This window comes from Lithobates pipiens, unplaced genomic scaffold (genome assembly GCF_037356315.1).
Source record: "Lithobates pipiens isolate NorthernLeopardFrog02 unplaced genomic scaffold, aLitPip1_a1.2 Scaffold_8, whole genome shotgun sequence".
Lineage (NCBI taxonomy): Eukaryota > Metazoa > Chordata > Amphibia > Anura > Ranidae > Lithobates > Lithobates pipiens.
Window position 1 is genome coordinate 155,749,900 of NW_027507903.1, and position 13,602 is coordinate 155,763,501.

The following is a 13,602-nucleotide window of genomic DNA, read 5'->3' on the forward strand; positions in this document are numbered from 1 at the left end:
CGAGTCAGATCTGTAAAGCGGCTACGTGGACAAGTTTCTCCACCTTCACCCGCCACTACAGGTTGGACCTGCTTTCAGCTTCAGATCAATAATTTGGCAGAAAGGTTCTGCAGGCGGTGGTCCCACCCTAGAGTAAGTACTCTCTTATCTCCAGGTGCTGTCCTGAAAGACGAAGGGAGAAAACCCTAGTTAGACTTACCAGTAACGGTATTTCTACAAGTCTTTCAGGACAGCGCTGATGACCCACTCTAGATTGTATTTGAAAAATGTGGTGTTATTGCTATGTTCTGCTTATCTAATTTCAGCATGGCTGGAGGTACTCTATGAACAACTGAGGCCATGGTGGAAGTGTCCGGTCTTTAAAGTAATCTGCAGTGTTTCCTGGGAAAGTGGGTGAAGCTGCGCTCTCTCCAGGTGCTGTCCTGAACGACTCGTAGAAATACCGTTACCGGTAAGTCTAACTAGGGTTTTTGCTGTCAGACCGTTCTAAACACGGGAAACATGCGACACTTTACAGGCATACTATAGACACCCCTCAGGTACGAGAATTTAAAGGAATATTACATTTTTATTGTTTCGCTTTAAGCATTATTAAAATCACTTTTTCCAAAAAAACTGCCATTTTTGAAACTTTTTTTTGCATTGATACATGTCCCCAGGGGGAAGGACCCAGGTCCCCAAAAAAATTTAAGACAATACCATGCATATAAGCCTTTAAATTTAGCACTTTTTATTTTTCATGTTCATGTCCCATACACAGTTTAACGCCGTTTGCGTGTTCTAACCCATTTTTTGTCTGTTCGCATGTTCTGGTGCGAACCAAACGGGGGTGTTCAGCACATCCCTAGTAATAGCCAATCTTCATGGGCAGGAGCAAAGGGCACCATCTTGTGGCAGGCAGTACACTCACTTGATTGATTTTTTGTTGCCCAGCATACCAGACAAGAGAAGTGGTTCTGTGCAGAGTCCATACTTATAAACTTTTGAGCTTGAGAATGAGCGGCACAACAAGGAAGCCGTGTCCTGCATCACGTGCAGCTTGCTGCTGCAAAATAGAGGGTGTGGCCAAACATGATAGTGGGAGAGTCTTAAGGGACACGGTTAAAAAAAACCTGGGCTTCCTCGTATCTATAAAATATGTTGATGCTGAGTCTTTTATAATTGCTGTTGTGTTAGCCTATTAGGCCCGGACTGTTCACATGTAGCGATTTGGGATTGTGGGCACAATCACTGTGTTTCCGTCCGCAATTACAAATCACAATGCAATGCTGGCAAAACACAGCACATGTGTTTATGTTCCATTCATTTTTAGTGGTACCAAGACACAGTGTGGCTTTGGATGCTTGTTGTACTATAAATCGTTCAACATTCACAGCAAAAAGACACCACATTGTGGTGTCAGTAAAAATGAATGGAACACAAACACGTGGGCTGCGTTTTTCCAGCATTGCAGTGTGATTTGGAATTGGGTGCAGTCGTGGGCAGAATCGCAGCAATATTCTACCCACGATCCCAAATCCCTACATGTGCCTAACAGGCTAACAAAACAGCAATTGTGGAAGACTCAGTCCAGCGCCTCAATCATCAACTTTGCCAGCAGTTGCCACAATCTCAGATACCAGTAGAATGACAGGAAGAAATTCTGCAGCACTGCAGTTCTAAACTAGCCTGACTGAGGAGGACACAAGGGAAAGAGGGAAACACCTAGTGACCCAGGGTGGACTGGGTAAACGGACAGCAGCAGCACCCAGCAGCACTTCAGAACATCATCCACATCTACGTCCACGTGGTAGGCTGGTGGCTAAAAGCACTCTTAAGTGTCCAGATCATAACCCAAGCAGCAGTCAAATGTGGGAAGCGGCACTACAAGGAGGCGGAGCCAATGCAAATAGCAGGGACCGTGGGCGGGTAGATGCCAGTCGCTTCCACTCTACTCAGTGCTGCCTTCTGTCCTGGTGGCTGTGGCTGGACAAGTCAATAAGACATGATCTCATATAAAGGAGCCTGGAGGCACCTTGGTGTGGGGGCGGAGCAGCGAGAGCCAGGACCATCTTTAAAATTAAATTGACCCTGGGTAAACATTTTCAAAATCAGTTTACTGTGGCAGATCAGGCAGCGATTGCAGTGGTTGCCTGAAGTTACAGTGTATCATCACTGCTCACTGACTGGCTGCTAGAGGTTACAGCACAGATTACAGTTTACTGATTAGTTGCTAGAGGTTACTGCACATTTCTGCTTGCTGATTGGTTACTGCACATCATTACTGCTCACTGATTGGCTGCTAGAGGTTACTGCACATTACTGCTCATTGATTTTTAGCGATAGATTGCTGCTTATCTTTACCACTCACTTATCGATTGCTAGTGTAGCGCTGGTACTCCTAACGAGTACGGGCTATATATTTAAATGTAGTTTTTGCCCAAAACTGTAATGAGTTTTGGGGCTAATTGTGCTAAATTGTACTTTGGCATCAGTTTGGCTGGGCTGTATAGAAGTTCTGCCTGGTAATCGGTGGGGTTGTACACCTGTGGGAGGCTATAGAACGCAGTCTGGTTGGACGGATTGGGTACCAATCTCTATCTCGGAACCAATCAGTGGGCGCGTTTGTCTCACTGCGTAATCCGGGATGGGGCACTTAAGGTGCCGAAGTCATGTGGTTCGGGGTTCTGGTCCAGAAGTTGTTGCTGACTCAGTGGTCCTGGTCCTCTTGACCATCCCCCAGAGGCCCTAATGGCCTGGGGTGCGGATTCATCTGTTTCCAAGCCTCAGAACTGGCTAGTTCGAGGCACAGTAACTGGAAGGATGATTCTAAGGTGTTCCGGTGCTGTCTCGGGTTTTGGAGAGGCCCAGCAACTCTACATGCGAAAAGGGGAGAACTCTTCGGTAAGAGAGCCATGCACAAGGCTGGCTGCTCGGTAAGAGCATGGAAGCGGAGCTGCCATGGACATTGATTGAATACACAATTCTTACAGTATCGCCAGTACGGCTGAAAAATTCTGGTACAGTAAGAAATGTTCCTACTTCAACTCTTTCAGTTGTAACTAAGTTTACAACCAAGTCTGTGTGAGAGACTTTGATAAGCTAGAATTACCTGTTGGCTGCTAAACCCAAAACTTAAAGTGGAGGGCCACCCTGAAAAAAAAATACATTAAAAATTAGAAAAAAATCTGAAAAAAAAATGAAAAAACATTTTTTTTTTTACTTACCAGAAATGCCTGTTGCTAGGCACATCATTCTAATCTGCCTCTTCCTCCTCCACGGAGATCTTCTTTCTTCTCTCCTCCGTGCGGCGTCTTCTGGGTAATGGGTCGCGCTGTGTTCTGGGAACTGTGTGTCCCAGAACACAGCGCGCCCCATTCACAAAGAGCTGCGCGACTCGCGCATGCGCAGTAGGAAACGGGTAGTGAAGCCGCAAGGCTCCACTGCCTGTTTCCCTTAGATAGAATGGCGGCGCCGGGACCCGAGAGCCGAGGGACGGGTCGGCCTCGGGCGGCCGACATCGCGGGCGCCCTGGACAGGTAAGTGTGTTTATTAAGTCAGCAGCTACAGTGTTTGCAGCTGCTGACTTTTAATTTTTTTTTTTTTTTAAACCGGCCTTTCTCTTTAAGGATTTATCCAACAGTTAAAGAGTCCAGTTGTGAGCGGCTGTTCCCTGGATTGTGTACATAGAGAGAGACTTTTATTGAAGTCAGCAGTTCCAAGCACCTGAGCTAAACTCTACCCTGATATCCAGGGGTCAAGTCCTGGGGAAAATAGTGTGGGAACTTCCACCCAAAATCCACTCCCCCACCAAAAAAAATAAAATGATACGCTCATACGCACGAACGCTCCAAAAGTGGTATTTTTCATCCAATTTTCGTATTGTGTGTATGAAGCTTAACTAAAAAAACAATCCTCAATAAACATAAATACGGTAAGTCTCTGAATAATCAGCATTCATTCAATTGTGCTTCCATGCAAATGTGAACACCATGTTCTGATCTTTATTGGGGAATTTTATTTTGTATATAGAGTGTTTATGTGGTGAGTTTACACTTTTTATTGAACAGAGTTTGGATAACACAGGGTTAAACGGAAAGGTCATTAATTAACTGCACATTATCTGGACAGAATGCTTGGGGAGATAGTGATATGTTCCTGCTGAGGAGATGTATGTTAGCACATGCAGGCTACATGGTCCCACCCCACCCTTCACTGCTGACAGAGCCTCCCTCAGCCCCAGCGGAGCCCAACAGCCAGGACCGGCACACCCCTGTGGATGGACAGTGTAACAGCAGGCTCGGGTAGCACACAACAGCGTGTGTGAGTCAGTGCCTGCCGAGTGCAGCAATGTAGTTGAAGCACACTATGTTACTACTTCTGCACTGATGCTCTGGGGGGTTTCAAAACCCCAAACCCCCCCTTAGCTACGTCCCTGCCACCACTGTACTCCCTTGCTCTTCTGTCCCACCACTGTAACCCACTACTCATCTGCCCCAGCTATGTATCCCTTTACTCATCTGTCCCGTCAATGTACCTCTTTTCTCATCTGCCCCACCACTGTACCTCCCTGCACATCTGCTCCACCGCTGTATCCCCATGCTCTTCTGTCTCAGTATTGAATCACCTTCTCATCTATCATAACACTGAACCCATCTGCTCATCTGCCCCACTACTTCAACGTGCTTTCTCATCTGCACCACCAATGTACCTCCTGCACATCTGCCTCACCTCTGTACCCCCTGCTCTTCTGCCCCACCTCTGTTCCCCCCGCTCTCCTGCCTCACCAATACACCTCCATTCACATCTGCCCCACTACTCTACACCCCAGCTCATCTGGCCCATCACTGTACCTCCCTGCACATCTGCCCCACCGCTGTACCCTCCTGCTCTTCTGCTCAACCACTGTACCCTCTTCTCACCTATGATATGCAGAGTGGTGAAAGGAAGCAGAGAGGAGACACATCTACCTGTCCTGGCACACTCATCCTGCTGATCCACCACTCACATCCAGCCCACATGCTTGTATGTGATGTAGGTAATGTCACATACAAACATATAGATTGGATGCACAATGATGAGCTCAGGTCAGGGGCATTTTCTGAAAGCAGTGGGCCCATGTGCAGGATCATAAGTTTGGTCCCTGAAGCTGAGAAAAAGTGGTTGGGTGTGATTTTCATTGCTCTGAATACTGGTTGCGGGTTAAAGGGACACAGAGTGCAGGGGTTCAGTAGTAAGTGATGCAGTGAAATCCCTTCTTTCTGAGATTGGTAGTGGCAACCAAGCGAGTCATCTTCCTCCAGAAGGTGGGCGGGGCTAGCAGGACTGTGATTGGCTTAAGCAGTGGCAAAGACAGTCCTCCTCCTAGAAACAGGGACCGACCCCCCCCCCCCACGCAGAACTGCACCCAATCTCTTCCCCATCATGAAAGCTGACGATTGTAGCTACAGCAAAGTTAGAGAAATAATGTTTCCCATCTTTTACAATGTGTGGGGGCACAGTCTCTCCCCCTCAGTGCAGATGCAGCATGGGGAATTCTGAAATTGGAATGTATTAGTGACTCACTGACACTTCCCTGCGATGCTCTGCTGATGGGGACGGAGTCGAGTGCCAGAAAAAGATGTTTCGCGTGCCGGGAGTTGCCTACCCCTGTCTTAGACCATTCAGAGTACGAGTCATTAACCACTATTCTCTGAATTCTTTCTTTTAGCCAGTTTTCTATACATTTACAAATTGATATTTCCAAGCCTGTAGACTTTACGTTACACATGAGCCGAGTGTAAGGAACTGTATCAAATGCTTTTGCAAAGTCCAGGTATACCACATCCACAGCCAGGTTTGTCAAATCAGGTTTGTTTAACAACTTCTGTCTTTCATGAATCCATGCTGTCTGTTGCTTCATTTTTTTTTTCCAACAAGAACTGGTCTATGTGGTCTTTTATTAAACTCTTCGGTATCTTCCCAACTATAAAAGTTAATCTAACAGGCTTATAGTTACTTGGTAAAGACTTTGATCCCGTTTTAAATGTGGGAACCACATTGGCCCTGAGCCAATCCAGTGGTACCATTCCAGTTATTTGCGTAATTAATCTACTTATCAACGTTTGTTTTTGCTAAACTGATTTATTTTATTAAATATGCAGTGGGTATAGAAAATAATGATCCCCCTTTAAAATCACTTTTTGTTGCTTTGCAGCCAAAAATGAATACAAACACAGTTTTTGTTTTATCCAGCTATATTTTGTGTGTGCAACTTTTAACATCCAAGTAAAAGAAACAAAAGAAAACACCAAAATATCATAATTTTAAAAATAAGATGAAAAACAAACACTGAATTGGAAAAAAGGATCAACCCTTATGTCAGTATTTTGTTGAACCACCTTTTGCTTTAATTACAGCTTTTAGTCTGTTGGGATAAATTTCTACTAACTTTGTACATCTAGACTTTGCAGTAGTTTCCCACTCTTCATTGCAGAACTGCTCAAGTTCAGTTAAATTTGATGGTGACCATTTGTGGACTGCAGTCTTCAAGTCATTCCAAAGATATTCAGTGGGGTTTAAGTCTGGGCTCTGACTAGGCCATGCAAGGACAGTCACCTTTTTTCCCCTCAACCACTGTGTAGTCGTTTTTGCTGTGTGCTTTGGGTCATTGTCATGTTGGAATGTAAACCTTTCTGGCAGAAGGCAGCAGATATTCTTCAAGAATTTGATTGTATTTTGCCCCATCCATGTTCCTTCCATCCTGACAAGTGCTTCAGTCCCTGCTGCAGAGAAACACCCCCATAACAAGATACCACCTCCAGCTGTAGGAATAGTGTTATTTTTCTGGCAGACATATCGTTTTGTGTTGAGGCCAAATAATTCATTTTATTCTCATCTTACCATAACACCTTTTCCCATGTGGCCTCAGAATGTTCAAGGCATGCTTTGGCAAAGTTCAGTTGTGACTGCATGTGGCCTTTCTTGAGGAGTGGATTTTTTTTTCTTGCAACCCTCTCAATGCAAGCCACATTTGAGGAGAATTTATAATATTGTTGTCACATGCACACAATGACCACTCTTTGTAATCAATTCCTGTAACTGCTTCAGAGTTACTGCAGGCCTCTTGGTAGCCTCTCTGACCAGTTTCCTCCTGGCTCTTTCATCCAGTTTGGAGTGACGTCCTGATCCAGGGAGGGTATTTTACCAAATACCTTCCACTTCACTGTGCTTCTAGGCATTGATAAAGCCCTTGACATTTTTTTGCATCCATGTCCTGACTTGTGCCTGTCCACAACTTTAACTCATAGATCTTTTCACAGTGCCCTGCCACTCATAATTGATTGTTTGCTTCAGTTGCCCTAACAGGGAATGAAATGCTCCAGAAAAGCTCTTTTCATGCTGAGCTAATCAAAATGACTACAGCTGAACACAGTTGAAATTCAGATGGCTTGGTGTGACATTGAGAAGGTGATTAGCTACACCTGATTGAGTTTACAAGTAATTTTTAGGGAAGGGGCTGATCCTTTTTCCAACTCCGTGATTCTGTTTTTGAATTTCTTTATACTTTTCTGACATGTTGATGTTATATCTTTCACTTGGATGTTATAAGTTGACCTGAGTAAATATAGCTGGATAGGACAATAACTGTGCCTGTCTTCATTTCAGGCTGCAAAGCAACAACATGTGATTTTTATAAAGGGGAGTGATTATTTTGTATACTCACTGTAAAAGGATTTCATACATTTGTTTCCATACGTTACAAAACTTCCTACATCCATATTTGTTACCATTTAGGCCTAGACATTTTAATCCAAAAAAGGAATTCAGTTGCTACAATATTTTATTCAATTTTTTTTTATTTCCTTCTTAGTTTTTATGACTTTATTTAGGCGCATATATTCCCAGACTTGACACATTTCTGAATTGTTGAAATTATTCTGCAATTCATATTTTTGTAGTCTTCTTGACCAATATTTTAATAAAAGCCTCATGTTACCATATTGTAGTTAAGTTTGTCCAAATGGCGCCTAACCTTCACATATCTATGGTATTTAGCCTTGTATAAATGACAAAATTAAACTGTGCTCTTCTGTATTTTTCAGCTCTCTGTAATTGTAGTTGCCATCTAATGCGAATAATAATTAAATGAAATTCAGTTGATTGCAATGCCCTAAGGTGGCAATCAAACACCTTGAATATAAATGTGCCACATCCTACATAATCTGAAAATATTGTAATTGGGGAAAAATGGACTTTGTAGGCACGTATAAAAATAACAAATCTTTTAATAGTTCACATAAAATACATACATATTTGACACATGATTTGTAAAACAAACTATGGGGCACACTAGTTTTTCTGGAGGAAATACTAAATATGATACTTCCTGTGGGGCAATGCTAGACATGTCAAGAAAATGCCCACACTTAGATGTATGTACTCTACATGTTTCGCGACCTCAAATGTTGCTTCTTCAGGAGCTTCAATGTTTCTAGCTAGAAAAACATACTTTAATTAGAATACAATATAAATGTTGAGGTACACAGGTGCATATGCATATACAGTATACATGAACTCACCAAAAAGATGGTGCTTTGACAGAGAGTTTCAACTCTCACCTATACCCAGGAATTGCAACCAGATAGGCCCCTCCACGGGAGGAGGTGAAGAGCACAGGCCCTGATACTGAGCAGCAGCCAAAAGGTCAGCACATGTTTTGGAAAGTGGGGGTGCACAGCATAACTATAGATATAAAGCATATATAGGTAAGTACTGAAAAAATACTTTGGTTGATATTTGGGTAAACTGTGAAACTACACTGGGTCCCATGCTCACATATCTGGTGGTCTATTGCCTTAACTGCTGATGTCACCTTCGGTTGTGTTCTTGCCTATCTATAGAGGAAACCACAGTGTTTATAGTCCCAAAATCTTTAACCATTCAGTGATTTACACTAAAGCATGTTTTTTACTAGAAAAATGTAATTAACAAGAACAGACACAAAAGCAACTACAAGTAGTACCTTAGTTGTTCACTGATCCTGGGTAGAAGGATTCAGTCAATTTGGTATGTGCACATAAAGAGGTGTGCATACAAGGCTCTAAATACACTTTATTGTACATCACAGGACACAAAGCCACAGTATTTACTGTATGGGTTATATAGGCACCTTTAGGTGATGGACACTGGCACACCCTAGACAGGAAGTTTAGCTCCCTGTATAATCCCTCCCCTTACTGGGAGTACCTCAGTTTTTTGGTGTTGGCCACGAGTAAAGACGTGCTGTGCTGAGCTCCGCTGGATAAATCTTTGCTGGGGCAAGCCATCCAACCGGATCCATTCAAAGTGTCTTTTCTAGGCCAAGTTGAATGGTACCTGGTCCTCGTGTCAACCTAGAGAAGTCTTCTTTAAAGCCAGTAAGAAGACTAGAATACTTGGATCTGGTTATAGATACAACCCAGAAGAGGGTGTTTTTACCCCAGGCAAAAATCAGCACCATAAAGAGCTGATTCAGGTAGTCAGGGCAAAGAAAGGTCCTTCGATTCGCCTTTGTATGAGGTTGTTGGGAAAGATGGTGGCTTCATTCAAAGAGGTTCCCTATGCTCAGTTTCATTCAAGACTTCTGCAAAACAGTATTCTGTCTGCCTGGAACAAGAGTGTCCAGACGCTAGATTTTTCAATGCGTTTGTTGCCAATAGTGCGTCAGAGTCTTAGTTGGTGGTTGATACCCAAGAATCTGCAGAAAGGGAAATCCTTCTTACCAGTTAACTGGAAGGTGGTAACAACAGATGCCAGCCTTTTGGGTTGGGGAGCAGTCCTGGAAGAGACAACTGTCCAAAGGAAATGGTCCAGAACCGAGAGGACTGTACCAATCAGCATTCTAGAGATTCAGGCAGCGTACCGAGCCCTAAAGGCCTGGAAATTCAGGTTGCAGGGCTGTCCTGTCAAGATCCAATCCGACAATGCCACAGTAGTGAGGGGAGAGGCAAACCAGATATTAACTTGGGCAGAAAAGCATGTGCCATGCATATCGACAATCTTCATTCCAGGGGTAGAGAACTGGTAGGCGGACTACTTAAGTCACCAGCAGTTGTTCCCGGGGGAATGGTCTCTTCACCCCGACATCTTCCTGGCTATATGCCAGGGGATCAAAGACATAGATCTGTTTGCATCCAGGTTCAACAACAAGATCAACAACTTTGTGTTAAGTACAAGGGATCCACTTGCATGCGGGACAGATGTGTTGGTGACCCCGTGGGATCAGTTTTCACTGATTTACGCATTCCCTCCTATTCTGCTGCTACCACGACTTCTTCGCAAGATCAAGTAGGAAAAGAAGTCAGTGCTTCTTGTGGACCCAGCGTGGCCCAGAAGATCTTGATATGCATAAATGGTAAAGTTGGTAGGTAGGGGCCCCATGGACCCTACCACCACGTCCAGACCTGCTATTGCAGGGACCAGATTCTATCAGGTGGATGTAAGAAGGCATGAGGATATATCGCCTTTGGGCGCAGTGTGCTGCAGGCAGCAGTATAGTTCCTCAGGTTTTATTGCACCCTACTTTTGTTTGTGTCTCCCTCCCCTCAGATAGCATTGCTCTGGGGCATCCCATACAGTAAATACTGTGGCTCTGTGTCCCGTGATGTACGATAAATAAAATAGGATTTTTAGAACAGCTTACCTGTAAAATCCTTTTCTTGGAGTACATCACGAGACACAGAGGTCCCTCCCCTCTTCTACTACATGTATCTTTATTTGCTACAAAATTGAGGTACTCCCAGTAAGGGGAGGGGTTATATAGGGACCTAAACTTCCTGTCTAGGGTGTGCCAGTGTTCATCACCTAAAGGTGCCTATATAACCCAGTAAATAGTGTGGGTCTGTGTCCCGTGATGTACTCCAGGAAAAGGTTTTTACAGGTAAGCTGTTATAAAAATCCTAATTTTCCTAAAGTGCAAGGCATAAAGGAATACCATAAGACCATGAAAGATGTGTGCAAAAAAGGGGGTACAATAGCCACAGAACTGGGACCAAAATGCCCTGCACAGTAAAATACCTGGAAGTGTAGTTATTCTGGGTTCTGGATGTGAGGCTGCCTGTCTGCCGTTTCGCAAGGTATACTGGACACTGGAATGGTGTCCCAGCCTCGCTGTTTATGCACCCTGACTCAGCTGCATCAGACTGGCGTCTGACGTCACTCAGTCCGGCCGCTGGTGAATTGCGCATGTGCACTAGACTACTGGGCGCACGGTCCTAGTGCCTGTCGTCTGTGGCGGTTGTGGTGGACTTTAGGAGGCACAAGATGGAAAGTGTCTCTATGGTTGCCGCAAGCAGATGCTAACCCTAAATGGTCTCCGGTCACAGGGACATGGGAGGGTGGGCTGCAACCCCTGCGGCTTGGGCAGCCACACATCCCAGCTATGCTGACTGCAGCATCGCACAGCTCATGTCCCCAGTGGTCAAATGGAAAACTGCGGTTACATCCTGGTATAAAATGAGAGGAAACAACAAAGAAAAGAAAAAATGCATGTGCCGAAAACAAAAGTTCTAAGCAGATAGACAAATTTACATATAGAAGTCCAAAATACTTTGGGTCGATGCTGTTTTAATATATACTTTCTATAAAACATAGACTTAAAAACACATCTCTTGTTTGGGTCTATTTTATAGTTTATAGTTAGGGCAAACCCCATGTAGATTTCGAACTTAATACAACCAATACCACATACACATACACAATGACCATTGTGGGATATAATGCCAAGTTAGCACAGCACGTAGCCGGTAGTGTTTGTAGATGTTAATTGATATTGTAGTCTAACCAGGGATCAATGTAGCTATCACACCGGTCTCTCAAAGGAAGGGCCGGTATGCTAGCACCTCATTGATGCCTGGTGGCTTGGTTGCTTCAAGACGCTCAAGCCAGAATATTTCTTTCTGGAGAATGCGTTTATCCCAGTTTTCGCCACGTGGGTCTTGGGGTATCACCTCCAAAACAATAAAATGGACCAAGATGGTGTCAAATTTGTGGTACAGGCCCAACTGGCAGCTAACAGGAGTAAGCATTTTGGCAAATTGAGAGTAATAAATATGGTCATATATGCGCTGCTTAAACTGGCGAATCTTCTTGCCTACATAAAATGCTCCGCATCTACACACCATCAGATAAATCACTCCCTGTGTGTTACAGGTTGCATGAAAGCATGGGTAAAACATTTCCCCATTGGCAGATGGAATCTTTTGCCCATCTGTACCCATGGGCAGTAAGTACACTGTCTGCAAGTGGAGATTCCTCGATCCATCAGTGTGGTGTCACCATTTGGTCTGTATTGGCTTGTTATTTTGTTACCCATTGAGGGACTTTTACAAAATACAGTTTTTGGGGTGTTTCTAACATATTTGTGACGAATAGTGTCTTCGCTTAGGAGATGCCAATGTTTTTTCATACATGTACGAAGTTGTTTGTGCTAGGCAGAATATATGGTGTAAACTTGGTGGTCTGATGTTCTGAGCAAAATTTTGCCTCGGAATTGAGCAATTAATTCCTATCTCTATTTAGAGCTTTGTTGTATGCCTTCCTAAGTAGGCTTTTACTGTATCCACGTTGTCGCAGGCGTAGACGAAGCTCTGCTGCTTGAGTCCTAAACTCTGATTTGTGTGCAAAATTCCACCGAAGGCTGGATGAGAGAGATAGGGTGTCTATTCTGAGCATGTCACATTACTCGCAGTACTTTTCTGGTACAGTTTTGTGGCTAGATTGTTAAATTAGTCTCTATATATCAGTAAATCCAAGAATGATATACTTTGTCTGTGCCAATTCACTGTGAATTTCAAGTTAAACCTATTGATGTTAAGCTGATGCAAAAATTCCTGTAGTGATTTGACAGTACCTGTCCAAAGCAAAAGGATATCCTCAATATGCCTGAACCAGCAAATTGCTTGGTCCAGGTATCGACTAAATAGCTCACTAGAAAAAATCTCATGTTCCCACCACCCCAGAAACAGGTTAGCAACAATTGCCCATGGCAACGCCCTGTACCTGGAGGTAGTGGGAATTGAGAAATGAGAACCAATTATGCCTTAGAATGTAGGATAATAGCCTCAGCACAAATGAATAGAACTCCCATTGCTGATAATCTTGTTCCATTAGAAACATTTTGATGTTTTTTTTAAACCTAATTTGTGAGGGATACTAGAGTGCATCCGGGGGGATTGTCAATCCATCCAGGCATTTAAGGAGGTCTGAGGTATCTCTGACATAGGACAGGAGTCCAGTAATGTGGGGTATGAGGAAAAAGTACACAAATCTACATCTTGCATTCTTTGTAATGGAGTCGATTCCTGACATTATCGTCTCCTTTAGGTGTCTCTTTATTCTTGTGTATTTTTGGAACAGCGTGAAAAATAGCTTCCCTTGGAAAAGGTATGTTTAAATACTTGTATGTTTGTTTGTCAATTAGGGCATCCATAAATGCTGTATAGATAAGCTGTTATATTCCTGCTTGAATTGAGAAGTGGTTTCAGCCGTGATTGGCTGATACCACTCAACATTATTTAAAATGTTGAAACACATTATTTTATATCGTTGGGTCATGGGTACTATGTTTCCACCCTTGTCTGTCCTGTGTACAGTGTAACTGTC